Source organism: Primulina tabacum, chromosome 12 (genome assembly GCF_025594145.1).
Source record: "Primulina tabacum isolate GXHZ01 chromosome 12, ASM2559414v2, whole genome shotgun sequence".
Classification (NCBI taxonomy): Eukaryota; Viridiplantae; Streptophyta; class Magnoliopsida; order Lamiales; family Gesneriaceae; genus Primulina; species Primulina tabacum.
Genome location: NC_134561.1, coordinates 9,784,201 through 9,803,552, shown reverse-complemented (window position 1 = coordinate 9,803,552; position 19,352 = coordinate 9,784,201).

Genomic DNA, 19,352 nt, shown 5'->3' with positions numbered 1-19,352 from the left:
TTAGCTCCAAATCGTTATTACAATGCAATCTGATTAGGGTTAACTAATTACAGCAGAAAACGAGTTTAAAATTTCTTTACAATGAGCCCGAAATATTTCTTCTATAATTTAAATACTAAAAATAGTATTTAATCTCACATCATAAACATGCCTACACGAAATCATAACCAATCATATACAAACAACTCACATCCTCGGGACATGTCCCGGTATATAAATACATATACATATATACTGGGAACAAGGCATAAAAATAAAACCTCAGCCCAAACTGTGGCTCCCTCCAAAAGTACCCTCTCCGGTCTCCTGATATCCTGGAGTACCTGCCATTGTCCACACACAAAGACAACAACAGCCCCCCTTGGGGGTGAGCAAAGCTCCGTATGGAACAACCAATCATATATACAACAGATATATAAACAATGATATATGGTATGCAATGCATGTATGTCGTGGAGGTATCAGGTCAAATGCCCATCCACTGAGCACATGTAAAAATCAAACGAATCGCTATCAAATCAATGCTCGAGCTGGCACACCGGCCTCAATAAGGGATACTCGTATGATAGCGTCGACAAAGCGCCATCAAATCCCAAATCTAATGTCCAATCATCGGGGCCACAATTGTCTATGCTTTACGGGTCATATAATACCAACATAGCAATTGTGTTCACAAACCCCAGAATCCAATCAAATCATATCAGGGTATCCAAGGATCATAGCTCAACGTGCATGTCATGTATCGATGTATGCATCAAACGATGTGTGTTAACAAAACATTTATTTTATACATCGATATCTCAATCTCAATGTCATGTATGCCACATCAATCAACAAATAAGGCATATAGACATGTATTCTCATTCCAATCAATCAAATAAATCCGACATATATCATATAATACAGATACCTGTCGTATGTTATCCGTTCGCAACATACCTCAATTCTTTGTTCCAGTTGATGTAGCCTGAAGATATCAGTATAATAATTTATCTACATCAATAATATACTCATTTCAATCAATAACATGATTCAAAATCAATAATATAAGTTCGAAATATCTTTTGAAACTTTGAAAATTCATATCAAATCAAAATCATAACATAATTTAATTCTGACTTCAAAACTTAGTTTCTTGTCGGTTATTCTACCGCATATATTTATCAGAATTAATAATAACTGACAAAAAATTATTCAATCTCAACCTTAAGATTAAAATTCCCTAATTATAATAAATTGGGAATAATTCAAAATAACATCACCATAATCATCTCTTCTTCGTTAAAATCATACACTATTCAAAAATCTTCGATCCCAGTATGATTTAACATTTTATCGGATTTATTCCAAAAATCGACGAATTTCAAACATCACCAAAACTATAAAATTTATACCTCAAATCGAAGACCTCGTGTCAACGATCCCAGAACTGAAGTCGGTTCGTCGATTGGATAAACCGTTAAGTCGCAAGATCGAAAAGAAGATCAAAACCCTTATTTTCTCTTTTATTCTCACCTCTATCAAAACTTACTTGAATGAAATGAAATTCACGTAAGTTTTGATATATATCCTTTTTATTTTTTTTTAATATTATATTATATTATATTAATAATATAATATAATATATACTATTTAATATTTTAACATCGGTATATCCCTTCGAACTAGTCAAACGATCAAATTTTTCGAACTCAAAATATGAAACTTCTATATCTTTGAGTTTTCTACGTTATATCCAAATCTCAAATCATTTGGACTTCATATGACCAAGATATGTCATATTTTATTGTTAAAAATTAATTCATTATTTTTCAACTTGTTTACGAAAATGCCATCAAAATAAATTGAATATTTTTCAACTTATTTACAAAAATATCATCGATACTATTTTATTCTCGGGGTCTCACATTTCTCCCCAACTTAAAAGATTTCGTCCTCGAAATCTCAAACATCTCTATATACATAATATTAGCAAACATATAATATGTCACCAGTTATAGTACATATCAAAACTAAAATCAGTAAAAGGATCAGAATACATCGAATACAATGGAACAGATGGACTAGCATCCAATAAATGCGGATACGAATCTCGCATTTTGCTTTCTAATTCCCACGTTGATTCTTCAACACCATGTCGTGTCCATTGCACTCGAACTAGCGGAATCGATTTATTACGCAATACTTTCTCCTTCCGATCCATAATACGAATAGGTTGTTTGACATAGGAAAGAGAAGGATCAAGTTCAACCTCATCAGGTGCAAGTACATGTGATGGATCTGGTTCATATTTCCTCAGCATAGAAACATGAAACACATCATGAATAGCAGATAGAGCTGGTGGCAATGCCAATCGATACGCAAGATCACCAACTCGATCCATAATCTCGTATGGACCAACATAACGAGGAGATAATTTCCCTCGCATGCCAAATCGAACAGTTCCTCTAAAGGGAGATATTTTAAAAAATACTCTGTCACCTTTCTGGAATTCCAAGGATCGTCTTCGTTTATTCGCATAACTCGTTTGACGATCCTGAGCTGCTTTCATCCGCTGCCGAATTAACTGAACCTTATCATTCATTTCCTGTATCATTTCAGGTCCAGTCAATTGTCTCTCACCAATCTCATCCCAGAATAACGGTGATCTACATCGTCTCCCATATAGAGCTTCAAACGGTGCCATACCGATACTCGTCTGAAAGCTATTGTTATAAGAAAATTCGACCAATGGTAAGGCATCTTGCCATCCCATTCTGAAGTCCATCACAACAGCACGCAACATATCCTCTAACGTTTGAATCGTACGCTCGGTCTGGCTATCAGTTTGAGGATGATAAGTAGTACGCATAGCCAAACGCGTACCCATCGCTTCCTGAAAACTACCCCAGAATTTAGAAGCAAATCTGGGATCACGATCAGATACAATTGAGATTGGCACACCATGCAGTCTCACAACATTCTCGATGTATAAACGGGCCATTATCTTATAAGGATAAGTCCGTTCATACTGAATGAAATGTGCAGATTTCAAAAGCCGATCAATAATAACCCAAATAGCATCACAGCCCTTGGGCGAACGAGGTAAATGAGTCACAAAATCCATAGCAATATGTTACCAATTCCATTTCGGGATTTCAAGACTATGGAGCAATCCTCCCGGTTTCATTCTCTCGGCTTTCACTTGCTGACAGACCAAGCATTTAGAGATAAACTCAGCAATGTCCTTCTTCATACGTTTCCACCATAATTGAGGTCTCAATGTCAAATACATCTTCCGACCTCCAGGGTGAATACTGTATTTGCTACAATGTGCTTCACGAAGAAGGGAAGATTTCAAATCAGAATCATCAGGAACTACCAGCCGACCATTAAGTCGTAAAGAACCATCAGAAGAAATTTGAAATCCAGAATGATGTCCGACAGATACAAGTTCTTTCGACTTTTGGATATGAGCATCGCTTCGTTGGACCTTTCTTATTTTAGATATCAAGTTCGGCTCAATTTGCAATGCAGAGACAGTGACAGAATTCCAATTCGAGTGAAAAGTCCAGCCAGAAGTACATATATCCTCATGTACCTTGGCGACACAAATAGAAGCTAGAACAGAATCGTAAACTTTCCGGCTCAGGGCATCCGCAGTAACATTCACCGATCCAGGGTGATATTTAAACTCACAATCAAAATCCTTCAGGAGATCCATCCAATTGCGTTGCCTCATATTCAAATCAGATTGAGAAAAGAGATATTTCAGACTTTTATGGTCCGAATAGATAACAAACTTTTATCCGTACAAGTAATGGCGCCAAATCTTCAATGCAAACACAATGGCGGCCAATTCAAGATCATGAACAGGATAAAGGGTTTCATGAGATTTCAATTGATGAGACGCGTAAGCAACCACTTTGCCATGTTGCATCAGAACATAGCCCAAACCTTTATCAGACGCATCTGTACATACCACAAATCCTCCGGTACCTGAGGGAATAGTAAGCACAGGTGCTGTGGTCAATCTCGTCTTCAATTCAAGAAAACTAGCTTCACATTCATCTGACCAAATGAATCGCTGATTCTTCTGTGTCAGTTGAGTAATAGGTTTAGCTATTTTCGAAAATCCCTCAATAAAGCGACGATAATATCCCGCTAAACCCATGAAGCTACGGATCTCAGGAACATTCGTAGGTCTCGGCCAATTCAATACAGTTTCGACCTTCGCAGGATCAACAGATATGCCATGTCTCGAATTGACGTGGCCCAAAATACTACCTTGTCTATCCAGAATTCACATTTGAACAATTTAGCATACAAATGACTAGTATGAAGAGTTTGAAGTACCAGTCTCAAATGTTCAGTATGCTCCTTTTTCGAATTCGAATATACCAGAATATCATCAAAAAAGACGATAACGAATCGGTCAAGATAATCTCGAAAGACACGATTCATTAAGTCCATAAAAACAGTAGGAGCATTCGTGAGACCAAAAGGCATAACCAAAAAATCATAGTGGCCATACCTCGTACGAAAAGAAGTTTTGGGTACATCTTCGTCTCGAACTCGTACTTGATGATTCCCAGAACGAAGATCAATCTTCGAGTATACAGAAGTACCCTGAAGCTGATCAAATAAATCATCAATACGAGGAAGTGGGTACTTGTTTTTCACAGTAGCCCGATTCAATTGTCTCTAATCGATACACATTCGCATAGTACCATCTTTCTTTCGAACAAATAAAACTGGAGCTCCCCAAGGTGATACACTCGGTCGAATATATCCCTTATCGAGAAGATCCTATAATTGTTCTTTCAATTCCAGAGGTGCCATGCGATAGGGAGCTTTAGATATGGGAGCAGTCCCTGGCATAAGATCAATACTAAACTCAATTTCTCGATGAGGAGGAAAATCAGGAATCTCATCGGGAAATACATCTGGGAATTCTTTCGCAACAGGAATCTCAGATAAAGAAGGTTCCTTTTTAGAGACATCAATGGCGTAGATAAGATAACCCTCATCTCCGCTAGTCAACAATCGGGACATTTCCAAGGAAGATACCAATGAAATTTTGGCTTGGGAACCCTTGCCATAAAAATTCCACTTGTGTCCATCAATCGGTCGAAATCGAACTACTCCATGACCGCAATCCACAGTAGCTCGATTCGTCATAAAGATATCCATGCCAACAATACAATAAAAGTCGTGCATTGGGAGGACAATCAAATTCAGAAATATCACATTATCCTCGTATATCAATACACAATTATGCACAACTTGTTCAGACAAAATAATCTTCCCTGCTGGCGTGCCTATCGACAAAGTATCATACAACGGGGTACCCTCAATATCGTGAGATGAAACAAATGCATGAGATATGAATGAATGAGATGCTCCTGTATCCCTGATCCTCAGTCATGGCATACACTCTCACTTGAGGAGGAACTTGGGCACTCTGACCACCCGGTCCTCGATATCGTGGGACACTCGACTGCTGAAAAGATGGAACAGGAACAGCAGGTCTAATCATAGTACTAGGGCCACCTCTAAATCCTGGCTAGGGTTGAGCAGAAGTTGTACCCCTGTTCAGACATACTCGAGAGAAATGGCCTTCCTGCCAACACTGATAACAAGTACCAAACATACCTCGACACTGCTCGATAGTATGTTTATCTCCACAATGACTACAGTAGGGAGCAATCACAGGACTCCCTGGCTGTGATCCACTCGAACTCGAAGAAGACGAAAAAACAGAACAAGTCTTCTTAAACTTCTTACCTCTCGGCCTCAAAGTAGGCTGCTGAGCTGACACCGGAGGTGGAGGAGTATACTGTGGACCTCCTCTCCTAAGTCCAGCCTCGGCTGCCTTGGCTCGTTGCACTGCCTCTGCGTAGCTGGTAGGCAATCCAGAAACAACATAAGTATATAAAGCAGGATGTAATCCATTTAAAAACCTGTTATATTTTGCCCTCGCATTCCCAGCTACGTGAGGTGCATACTTCAACATAGTAGAAAATTTTGAAGCATACTCCGCAGCAGACAACGTTCCCTGCTGCAGATTATTAAATTCATTCTCTTGAGCAGTATAATAGGAAGGAGGGGAGTACTACTCCAAAAACTGGGCCTTGAAGACATCCCAGGTGACTTCAATCCCGGCCTCTTTCAATCCAATCTCAGCGTCTTCCCACCAAGATTTAGCTCGGTCTTTCAACTGATAAAGAGAAAGTTTCAGTCTCCGAGCCTTGGAATACTCAACAATATTAAACAAATGCTCGATATCGTTCAACAAGGCTTCAGCTCTTTCAGCACTCTCAAGGCCAAAGAACCTCGGTGGTTTTAAATCCTGGAATCAAGCCATCACTACATCAATGAACAATCCTTCAAATTGTCCAACAATCCTCTCAGTCTGCTGCTCGCAGTTTCATTTGTGGGATCCATCTACAATCAAAGGATGAATATCACAAATCAATAACAATTTCATAATCTCATCATCTCATATCATCAATTTCATCAAATACTTACTCGAATCAAATCAAATAAGAGCAAGTAATACAAATAAATCAAACGCATGCGCACAATTCATTTGTGCCTATTCAAGTGTACACAAAACTCAATCAAGCATTCCCAGCTATGCTCTGATACCACCCTGTGTGGGGACCTTAGCTCCTAATCGTTATTACAATGCAATCTGATTAGGGTTAACTAATTACAGCGGAAAACGAGTTTAAAATTTCTTTACAATGAGCCCGAAATATTTCTTCTATAATTTAAATATTAAAAATAGTATTTAATCTCACATCATAAACATGCCCACACGAAATCATAACCAATCATATATAAACAACTCATATCCTCGGGACATGCCCCGTTATATAAATACATATACATATATTGTGAGGCCCGGGGCCGAAGAGGGCGGGGGGTGATTGCCGGTGCCATGAGGTTGCACGGACAATGAGCGGCTCCTAGCCGGCTTCTAGGTGGAGGGAACATGAATGAACCGATCCCACACTGGAATGAGAGGGATTCCGAAATTGTTCAATGTAATGGACTGTAAGTTGAAGAGGCTTAAAAGATTTGATTGGTACTACTCATATCACGAAGGTGCATCTTCTTTTCGGTAGCTCATCACTTAAGAACTCCAAAGTTAAGCGTGCTTGACTTGGGGCAATTTCGGGATGGGTGACCTCCTGGAAAGTTTCCTAGGGTGCGTGTGAGTGAGGACATAAGCACGCTGGAAAGACTCGTCTTGGTACAGTGAGGACAATCGTCGAATCTGGGACGTTACAGTTGGTATCAGAGCCAACCTCTCCGAGTACGGTGTGGTTCGGGGACGAACCAAGCGGAAGCTGGTGGGCAGGTGAGGTCCGGGGCCGAAGAGGGCGGGGGGTGATTGCCAGTGCCATGAGGTTGCACGGACAATGAGCGGCTCCTGGCAGGCTTCTAGGTGGAGGGAACATGAATGAACCGATCCCACACCGGAATGAGAGGAATTCCGAAACTGTTCAATGTAATAGACTGTACAGTTGAAGAGGGCTTAAAAAATTTGATTGGTACTACTCATATCACGAAGGTGCATTTTCTTTTCGGTAGCTCATCACTTAAGAACTCCAAAGTTAAGCGTGCTTGACTTTGGGCAATTTTGAGATGGGTGACCTCCTGGGAAGTTTCCTAGGGTGTGTGTGAGTGAGGACATAAGCACGCTGGAAAGACTCGTCTTGGTACAGTGAGGACAGTCGTCGAATCTAGGGCGTTACATATATACTGGGAACAAGACAAAAACATAAAACCTCAGCCCAAACTTTGGCTCCCTCCAGAAGTACCCTCTTCGATCTCCTGATATTCTGGAGTACCTGCCATTGTCCACACACAAAGACAACAACAGCCCCCCTTGGGGGTGAGCAAACCTCCGTATGGAACAACCAATCATATATACCACAGATATCTAAACAATGATATATGGTATGCAATGCATGTATGTCGTGGAGGTATCAGGTCAAATGTCCATCCACTGAGCACATGTCAGAATCAAACGAATCGCTATCAAATCAATGCTCGAGCTGGCACACCGGCCTCAATAAGGGATACTCGTATGATAGCGTCGACAAAGCGCCATCAAATCCCAAATCTCATATCCAATCATCGGGGCCACAATTGTCTATGCTTTACGGGTCATATAATACCAACATAGCAATTGTGTTCACAAACCCCAGAATCCAATCAAATCATATCAGGGTATCCAAGGATCATAGCTCAACATGCACGTCATGTATCGATGTATGCATCAAACGATGTGCGTTAACAAAACATTTATTTTATACATCGATATCATAATCTCAATGTCATGTATGCCACATCAATCAACAAATAAGGCATATAGACATGTATTCTCATTCCAATCAATCAAATCAATCTGACATATATCATATAATACAGATACATGTCGTATGTTATCCGGTCGCAACATACCTTAATTCTTCGTTCCAGTTGATGTAGCCTGAAAATATCAGTATAATAATTTATCTACATCAATAACATACTCATTTCAATCAATAACATGATTCAAAATCAATAATATAAGTTCCAAATATCTTTTGAAACTTTGAAAATTCATATCAAATCAAAATCATAACATAATTTAATTACGACTTCAAAACTTAGTTTCTTGTCGGTTATTTTACCGCATATATTTATCAGAATTAATAATAACTGACAAAAAATTATTCAATCTCAACCTTAAGATTAAATTTCCCTAATTATAATAAATTGGGAATAATTCAAAATAACATCACCATAATCATCTCTTCTTCGTTAAAATCATACATTATTCAACAATCTTCAATTCTAGTATGATTTAACAATTTATTGGATTTATTCCAAAAGTCGACGAATTTCAAACATCACCAAAACTATAAAATTTATACCTCAAATCGAAGACCTCGTGTCAACGATCCTAGAACTGAAGTCGGTTCGTCGATTGGATAAATCGTTAAGTCGCAAGATCGAAAAGAAGATCAAAACCCTTATTTTCTCTTTTATTCTCACCTCTGTCAAAACTTACGTGAATGAAATGAAATTCACGTAAGTTTTGATATATATCCTTTTTATTTTTTTTATTTTTTTTAATATTATATTATATTATATTAATAATATAATATAATATATACTATTTAATATTTTAACATCGGTATATCCCTTCGAACTAGTCAAACGATCAAATTTTTCGAACTCAAAACATGAAACTTCTATATCTTTGAATTTTCTACGTTATATCCAAATCTCAAATCATTTGGACTTCATATGACCAAGATATGTCATATTTTATTATTAAAAATTAATTCATATTTTTCAACTTATTTACGAAAATGCCATCAAAATAAATTGAATATTTTTCAAATTATTTACAAAAATGTTATCGATACTATTTTATTCTCGAGGTCTCACAGATAAAGTCCTTGAATATACAAATAATAGAAAGAATATGAGATGCTCATATGATGAGTATCATGAAACTCATATTTGGAATACTGTATATTCTAAATAGTTCCTAGTCGATTCAGCCGTCGCTAAGAAGGATAAAGGGCGCTCGAGTTTGAGACTAGAATCTGCGATGTGAGTACAATGTTTCATTGGTAGGGGACATTGTGATGCCCGAGCATGTAAATACGTGCTTCTTGTAGAGTGCACTGAACAACACTCCATAAAAGACTTTCCAAGTGGTTCTCGTTTATCGAGTGGAAACATCCTAGTTTATGGTTGTACACCATTAGTCCTTATGACCCGGGACAACATTTTGACTCTATACGCTAGCATTGCACTTTGACTTGTTTACCAACTCATACAGGGTCATCGGGTGGCAAGATCGGGTGTTCGGTTGAAATATATAGGAGTCTATGCATTGTAGTCGGTGATTCACCACTTACCTTCGGGAATTGATATCCTATGTGATCTCAAGTGTCGGTAATTTGAAGTCTCTGATCAGAGTGTTGGTGGAAATTAAGAAAGGGGTTTATTATATTACACCATCAATGCAACTACAATATGACACATAACATCGATTCTTTGACAGCTGTTGATATACCAATAGTTGTCGAATTTGTCGGGATATATGAGATGAAGGGACCGTACTGTACGCTAACCATAATAGAATGGTTCTTAGGTACTATTGTGAAGGCCCTCGAACTACTTGCTTGAAAATTTGCGGAAAATTAAAAATTTTTTTTTTTTTTTTTTTTTTTTTAAAAAAGAACTTAATGGCCTCGCTCATAAAATCACTGGTGAAACAAGTTCAATATTTCAAAATAATTGCAGCGGAAGAAAATAAAGTTTGCCAAAAATCACAATTTAAAAATATCCAACAACTGATAAAATTGTTTGCGGAAAAACATAACAACTGCTGCACTGAGGTCCTCGGGTGCCACTACTGCCGACCCAAGCTGGCTCACTGGTCCCCGCCCTCGGCCCTGGCCTCATCAGTACCTACAACAATCAAGTCTAGTGAGCCTAAAGACTCAGCATGCATAAATCGCAGGTAACGAGTAAAAATCTGAATTTAAAATATGCATGAGATAAAATATCCTGTCCTGAGGCATACTGAAAATAATCTGTACTGAGCAATTATAATACGTGCATAACTGAACTGGAAATCACTGTAAAAATATTTGCTCCTTGGAGCCTGTACTGAAATATCTGGTAAAATTTTCTGTTGAGATTATGTTTTACGCCTGTGGCCACTGCACTAAGCTGAACTGATCGGTAACTGGCTACCGGGGAGGCTGAAACTGAACTGAGCTGGCCGGTCACTGGCGACCGGGTGGTACCATACTGAACTGATCGGTCACTGGCGACCGTATAAAAATAACACTCCCACATAGTGAATGAACCACAAGCCATATCGCATAAATCTCAAAAATAATCATTTTCTATTTAATGCACGTAAAATAATTAACTGGCGTAATGAAAATTCCTGTAATTTTACCAACTGGAGTGGATTGGATCGTTCCCAGGCTCGCTGCAACCTAACTGTGCCATGAAAAATATGCAATAGCTTAAACTTAACCAACTATGCAATTTACGTTCAAAAGATGCGACTATGACGCCTAATGACTTCGCATTTAATCATGACTCCGAGCCAACCTGAACCGACACTGAACCGACATATAGTCATGATTAAAATACGCTGAAAAATCATAAAATAATGTTCCTAAAATGATAGGGTCGAAATCTAGGTGGAATGGAGGCCAAAACACGAAACGCTCTTTCGAGAGTCAATTTGGCACATTGCACCGTAAATTCTCGTACGACCTCAAAAATGATCCAAATGACGAACGGTCAAAAACATGACCTTCCCAACTCAATGAGGCACTGTCCAGTCCAAGGCCATGGGCTAAAAGCCAACCAAGAACTCAAACGACGCTTCTGAACAGCAGCATACTTGCTGTCAAAAATACAGCAGCTGCGCACTTGTTTTTCCTTGTGTCGTTTTCGAGGCTACCGGCCATTGGGGCGTGAACCACCGACCAGAGACTCTTACCAACATCCCAAGGAATGATTTGAACCATGGCTAAGGGCCCTAGGCCAGCCACAATCCGCATCACACCAAATCTTAACCGAAGGGTCCAACCGAGAGCAACGTGCATGCGTGTGTAGTGTTTATGCTATGATCGATGTCTTGCGTCGTTCCAGTGGCCATTTGATTGACCATGGCACGATCTAGACATCTAGGAGCATGATATGAACCGTGGCTAAGGGCCATAGGCCAACCAAGATCCACACCAAGCCACAAAAGAAACGAACCATATGCTGAACAATGGAAGGGCCGAATGGGGAAAGGGGCTGTTCTTGTTGATTATTTAAAAACCGATGAGCCATGGACCAAGCCACCAAAAGGGCGACTTAGTCACGTCTTAGACATGCTAGGGAAGTGATCCAACCATGGCTAAAGGCCCTTGGGGCAGCCAAGATCAGATCCACAACCCTTGACACAAAACTGAAATTTCGAATCACATTTCTGCACTTATGGGGAACTTGCTGTCATTCTGAATTTCCAGCAAGCATGGGGCTGGTTTGAATGGACCAACATGGTCCTAATGCATCCTACTACATGTATACAAGCCGCCTTGGGAGCCTGGAGTCGATCCAATACCTGAAACCATCAAAACTCAGAAAAAACGTGAAGCTTGTCAAGGGAAGGGCCGAAATTCTGCATGTGTGTTCCAAAATATTTTGACATGTATCTCGGTTTTTGCTTGCTAAAACATGATCATGTACTGAAAAATAAATGATAATATGACTTGATTGAGGTTTGAAAGAAATCTAGACATGCCTGGTTTCGTTTTGAAAGAAAACGAACGAAACAACGACGACGCGGCACGGAGGAGGTGGAGCGCTTCTCTTGCTCTTTCTAGTTCTCGATTTTTTTCTTGCCTTCCCTCTAGCTAAGACTCACGATTTTTACACTGAAAATGGATCTGAATGGTGAGGTATTTCGGTGGAGAGGGAGAGGGATTGAGTGGTTATGAAGGTGAGGAGAAGGGTGCACAAAAATAGGATCATATCAAGACCAAGTCCACTCCCCTTTTGAATTTGAATTTTGAATTGATATCAAATGAGTTGGTGGATGCTTCTAGGAGGTGGTGGCCGAAATTTTGCTTATTTTCTAGTCTAGGATATGTCCATTAATTAATTAAATTGTGCTCCCAAAAATCCTAGAATTATCCTACAACTTACATGCAAAGAAATGGTCAAAAGGTTGATGAGTTGGCAATTAAATTGTCTAGCAACTATGGGGGCCGAAAATTGCAATAAAATGAAGGGGAAATATTGTTATCTAGTCAACTAATAATCCTTGAAAGCCTTACTAATCCTTTAATTAATTTAGTGAGCTAACCCATTAATTAAGTAACTTAAATGAGCTCATTTCTTAATCACCTCCAATAATTAAATTAAAATCCTCAACTAACTTAAATAATTCCTTAAACTTCTTTTTAACTTAAATGAACTTACTTGCTAGCTAAATTAACTTCTGGAAATATTTCTCAAATCTTAAATTCTATCTCAAAACTCCAACTCCAGTCCGGCCTCACTGAAATAACTGAAATGCTAAAAATCAAACTGCTGAACTGAAATAATAAATAATTAACTTCAAATAAATGCATTTAAAATAATCATGCAATGAAGTCAATTAAATTTAAAAAAATCTAGAATTATGCATGGCTTATACGTCTACTGATTTACAGGTTCTACAATCCTTCCCCCCTTAAAATAAATTTCGTCCTCGAAATTAGAACTCACCGAATAACTCAGGGTATCGACTTCTCATCTCCGGCTCAGACTCCCACGTAGCTTCCTCCTCTGAATGGTTGAGCCATTTGACTTTGACTCGCTTAACCAACTTGTTCCGAAGTTTCTTCTCCTGTCTGTCTAGGATCTGCACGGGTCTCTCCTCATAAGATAAGTTCGGAGTAAGCTGCAACGGCTCGAAATTCAGCACATGCGAAGGATTTGCCATATACTTCCTCAGCATGAAGACGTGAAAGACATTGTGTACTCCGGCCAGATTCGGCGGAAGAGCCACACGATACGCTAGCGTCCCAACTCTGTCGAGGATCTCAAACGGTCCAATGAATCTCGGACTGAGCTTCCCTTTCTTGCCAAATCTCATGACACCCTTCATTGGTGCCACTTTCACGAAGACATGATCGCCCACTGCAAACTCTAACTCTCTCCTCCGCTGATCGGCATAACTCTTCTGTCGGCTATGAGCAGTCCTCATTCTATCACGGATCTTGACTACTACATCTGCTGCCTGCTGAACAATCTCTGGACCCAACTCTGCTCTCTCTCCTACTTCATCCCAATGAACAGGAGATCTACACTTGCGGCCATACAGCGCTTCATACGGAGCCATACCTATAGACGACTGGAAACTGTTGTTATAGGTGAACTCTACCAATGGTAAGTTCGACTCCCAACTCCCAGAGAAATCAATGACGCAAGCACGGAGAAGATCCTCTAAGATCTGAATAACTCGCTCCGACTGTCCATCTGTCTGCGGATGGAAAGCTGTGCTAAACAGCAACTTCGTACCCAAAGTCGAATGCAAACTCTTCCAAAATGAGGAAGTGAATCTGGGATCTCTGTCGGATACGATAGAAACTGGAATACCGTGGAGTCGGACTATCTCTCGGATATACAGCTCTGCATACTGAACCATGGTGAAAGTCGTCTTAATAGGCAAGAAGTGCGCTGATTTGGTAAGACGATCTACAATCACCCAGATAGCATTCGATCCTCTGGTTGACCTCGGCAATCCGGTCACAAAGTCCATGGTAATGTTCTCCCACTTCCACTCGGGAATAGGAAGAGGCTTGAGCAAACCTGCTGGTCTCTGATGCTCGGCCTTCACTAACTGGCAAGTCAGGCACTCGGATACAAAACGCCTGATGTCCTTCTTCATTCCTGGCCACCAATACAATAGCTGCAGATCTTTGTACATCTTCGTACTCCCAGGGTGAATGGAGTACGGGGACGTATGGGCCTCTGATAAGATGTCTGCTCGGATAGAATCACTGCTGGGAACCCATATCATATCTCGGTATCTCACAATACCGTCGCTGACTATACACACAACACTGCCCTTAGCTTCATCTCTCTTCTTCCACTGTGCCAACTGCTCATCTGCTGCCTGACCGCTGCGAATACGGTCAATAAGAGAGGACTGGATAGTCAAGGTAGATAAACGAGGAACTCTACCTCGAGGGTAAGTCTCAAGATCAAACCTCTGCATCTCGATCTGAAGAGGTTTCTGAATCGTCAAATGAGCCATCGCTGCGACTTTCCTGCTCAAAGCATCCGCAACTACATTAGCTTTACCCGGGTGGTAGCTAATGTCACAATCGTAGTCTTTCACAAGCTCCAACCAACGTCTCTGACGCATGTTCAGCTCCTTCTGCGTAAAGAAATACTTGAGGCTCTTATGGTCGGTAAAGATCTGACACTTCTCTCCATACAGATAGTGCCTCCAAATCTTCAAAGCAAAAACTACGGCCGCTAACTCCAGATCATGGGTGGGGTAGTTCTTCTCGTGGATTTTCAGCTGTCGAGAAGCATACGCTATCACTTTCCCATGCTGCATCAAAACTGCACCTAAACCAAGCTTCGAAGCATCGGTATAAAGGACAAACTCACCAGATCCTGACGGTACAGCCAAAACGGGTGCTGAGATAAGAGCTTGCTTCAAAGTATCGAAGCTCTTCTGACACTCCTCGCTCCACACAAACTTCACATTTTTCTTTGTCAGTGCTGTGAGTGGAACGGCAATGGAGGAGAATCCCTGGATGAATTTCCTGTAATATCCTGCTAGCCCAAGGAAACTGCGGATCTCGGATGCATTCTGAGGCACAACCCAATCTCTGACTGCTGCAACTTTCGCCGGGTCTACCTCAATGCCACTGCTAGAAACAATGTGGCCCAAGAACGCCACCTTCTCTAACCAGAATTCGCACTTACTGAACTTTGCGAATAGTTTATGTTTCTGCAATGTCTGCAACACTATGGTCAGATGCCTGCTGTGCTCCTCCCGATTCTTGGAGTAGACGAGAATGTCATCTATGAACACTATCACAAACTGGTCGAGGTACGGCTGAAATACGCGATTCATTAGATCCATGAAGATTGCTGGCGCATTCGTCAGACCGAACGGCATCACTAGGAACTCGTAGTGACCATAACGAGTCCTGAAAGCTGTCTTCGAGACATCAGCATCTCTCACCCTCAACTGGTGATAACCGGAACGCAGATCTATCTTGGAGAAAATCGAAGCTCCCTGCAACTGGTCAAACAGATCCTCAATCCTCGGCAGTGGGTATTTATTCTTCACTGTAACCCTGTTCAACTCCCGGTAGTCAATGCAAAGCCTCATCGAGCCATCCTTCTTTTTCACGAATAAGACTGGCGCGCCCCATGGAGAAAAGCTCGGGCGAATGAACTCCTTGTCGAGAAGTTCCTGAATCTGCTTCTTAAGCTCTGCCATCTCTGTCGGTGCTAGTCGGTATGGCGCTTTGGATATCGGAGTCGTACCTGGCATAAGCTCAATGGAAAACTCCACCTCTCTCTCTGGTGGCATACCAGAGACGTCTTCGGGAAAAACGTCTAAGAAATCTCTAACAATCGGAACATCTGAGGCTGACTGGCTGGGTTCCTCGGGGACAGATAAAAAGGTTGCTAGAAATGCCCGACACCCTCTATGCATGAGCTTCCTAGCCTGAACATAAGGAATAATGCGCGGTAAGGAAAAGTACCTGTCCGGCTCAAATAAGAACTGCTCCATTCCAGGCGGTCGGACAAGAACGGATCTCCGCTGGAAGTCTATCAACACTCTGTTCCTCAATAGCCAGTCCATCCCTAGGATGATGTCAAATTCCGGCATCGGTAGCACAATCAGATCCGCATAAACAAGATTACCGTGCAACTCAAGGTCTATATCTCGGATAACATTGGTAGCTGCCATCTCCTCTCCTGACGGCAACACTACTGAAAAGGCTGTATCTAGCCCAATGGTCTGGATCTTGAGAAAGTTTGCAAAGACCTCCGAAATAAATGAGTGAGTGGCCCCTGAATCTATAAAGGCCTTGGTAGCGGAACCAGATATAAAAATTCTCCCTGAAAGAGCGGAGCTCTAAGTTGAATCCCACTACAAGATCTAAACTTATAGACATGCAAAGGTCTAGGTTCCTCTAGCTTAATTTCCCCGAAAATAAATCTGAGTAGAGCATGCAATCCTATAACAGTTCTAAGTTCAAAATCTAAATCCCGATTCCCAAAACGCGGAAATTCGAAGAATAACTTAAAGTTTAAAGGTACCTGTCAACAACATAGTCTCCGGGTTGGCTTCCGCGGCATGGAGAGCAAAGACTCTGCCTTGGGTAGGCAGATTCCTCTGAGGGCACTGCAGCAACATGTGGTCTGGACTGCCACACTTAAAACACTTTCCTGAGCCAGCCATACATGCTCCAGGATGGCGACGTGAGCACCTGGGACAGACTGGGTGCTCCTGATTCCTCGGGGCTGGGCGTCCCCGCTGCTGCTGCTGCTGCTGCTGGCCTCTGTTCCTGGGCGGTCCATGAAAAGGCCTCTTATTCTGCTGCTGATGCTGAAGAGGAGGAGGGCGGTGCGGTGCCTGGACTGGGCGCTTGCCCTGGCGATCCCTCTCGATATCCCGCAGATCCTGCTCTGCGGCTAAGGCCTTGGAGACGGCAACCTCATAAGTAGCAGGGTCAGATACCCTAACATCCCGGCGCAAGATCGGCCGTAAACCCACCAGGAAGTGCATCAGCTTGGCTTTGGCATCATTCGCTATCAGGGGCACAAAGTGACAGCCCCTCTCGAACTTACGGATAAACTCCGTAACCGACATATCCCCCTGTCTCAGGCTCATGAACTCGGTGGTCAGCCTGGTGCGAACCTCCTCGGCAAAATACTTGGAGTAGAAAACCTCCGTAAAGCGGGTCCAAGAAAGTGTAGCCAATGTCAGGGCTACCGAAGCTCCTTCCCACCATAAGCGGGCGTCTCCAGTGAACAAGTAGGTGGCACATCGGACTCGGTCTGCATCTCCCAGCTCCATAAAATCGAAGATAACCTCGAGGGATTTGATCCATCCCTCGGCAACCATGGGGTCAGATGCCCCAGAGAATTCCTTCGGGCGCATCTTCATGAATCGCTCATAAACAGCCTCGGGCCCTGTCGGCCTGGCTGCGGCTGCGGCTACGGCTGCGGCATTGCCCCCCGCAAACTGTGCGAAGAACTGTGCCATCCCAGCTAACATCTGGGCACTCATGTCCTGTAGGGGCGGTGGAGGAGGTGGTAGGTCTCCCTCTGGTCTACGCTCCTCCCTGTCCTCTCGGCGAGGCTCCTCCTCTCTGTTGCGCTCTAAGATGCGTCTAGGGGGCATACTGTTCCAACATAACCCATACGTAACTAACATGCATAATTCCATAATTTATTTTAAATGAACTCTGAAATACTGAAAATCTGGAAGCATGCTGACAAAATAATTCATGCTATAACTGAAATGCTGAACAAAATGCTGAACTGAAAAACTTACAGACCAAAGGCGTGGCTTCGTGAGCTTCTCGCGGTCAGTAGTAGTGAAACCCTATACAGAACCACCGCTCTGATACCAACTGTGAAGGCCCTCGAACTACTTGCTTGAAAATTTGCGGAAAATTAAAAATTTTTTTTTTTTTTTTTTTTTTTTTTAAAAAAGAACTTAATGGCCTCGCTCATAAAATCACTGGTGAAACAAGTTCAATATTTCAAAATAATTGCAGCGGAAGAAAATAAAGTTTGCCAAAAATCACAATTTAAAAATATCCAACAACTGATAAAATTGTTTGCGGAAAAACATAACAACTGCTGCACTGAGGTCCTCGGGTGCCACTACTGCCGACCCAAGCTGGCTCACTGGTCCCCGCCCTCGGCCCTGGCCTCATCAGTACCTACAACAATCAAGTCTAGTGAGCCTAAAGACTCAGCATGCATAAATCGCAGGTAACGAGTAAAAATCTGAATTTAAAATATGCATGAGATAAAATATCCTGTCCTGAGGCATACTGAAAATAATCTGTACTGAGCAATTATAATACGTGCATAACTGAACTGGAAATCACTGTAAAAATATTTGCTCCTTGGAGCCTGTACTGAAATATCTGGTAAAATTTTCTGTTGAGATTATGTTTTACGCCTGTGGCCACTGCACTAAGCTGAACTGATCGGTAACTGGCTACCGGGGAGGCTGAAACTGAACTGAGCTGGCCGGTCACTGGCGACCGGGTGGTACCATACTGAACTGATCGGTCACTGGCGACCGTATAAAAATAACACTCCCACATAGTGAATGAACCACAAGCCATATCGCATAAATCTCAAAAATAATCATTTTCTATTTAATGCACGTAAAATAATTAACTGGCGTAATGAAAATTCCTGTAATTTTACCAACTGGAGTGGATTGGATCGTTCCCAGGCTCGCTGCAACCTAACTGTGCCATGAAAAATATGCAATAGCTTAAACTTAACCAACTATGCAATTTACGTTCAAAAGATGCGACTATGACGCCTAATGACTTCGCATTTAATCATGACTCCGAGCCAACCTGAACCGACACTGAACCGACATATAGTCATGATTAAAATACGCTGAAAAATCATAAAATAATGTTCCTAAAATGATAGGGTCGAAATCTAGGTGGAATGGAGGCCAAAACACGAAACGCTCTTTCGAGAGTCAATTTGGCACATTGCACCGTAAATTCTCGTACGACCTCAAAAATTATCCAAATGACGAACGGTCAAAAACATGACCT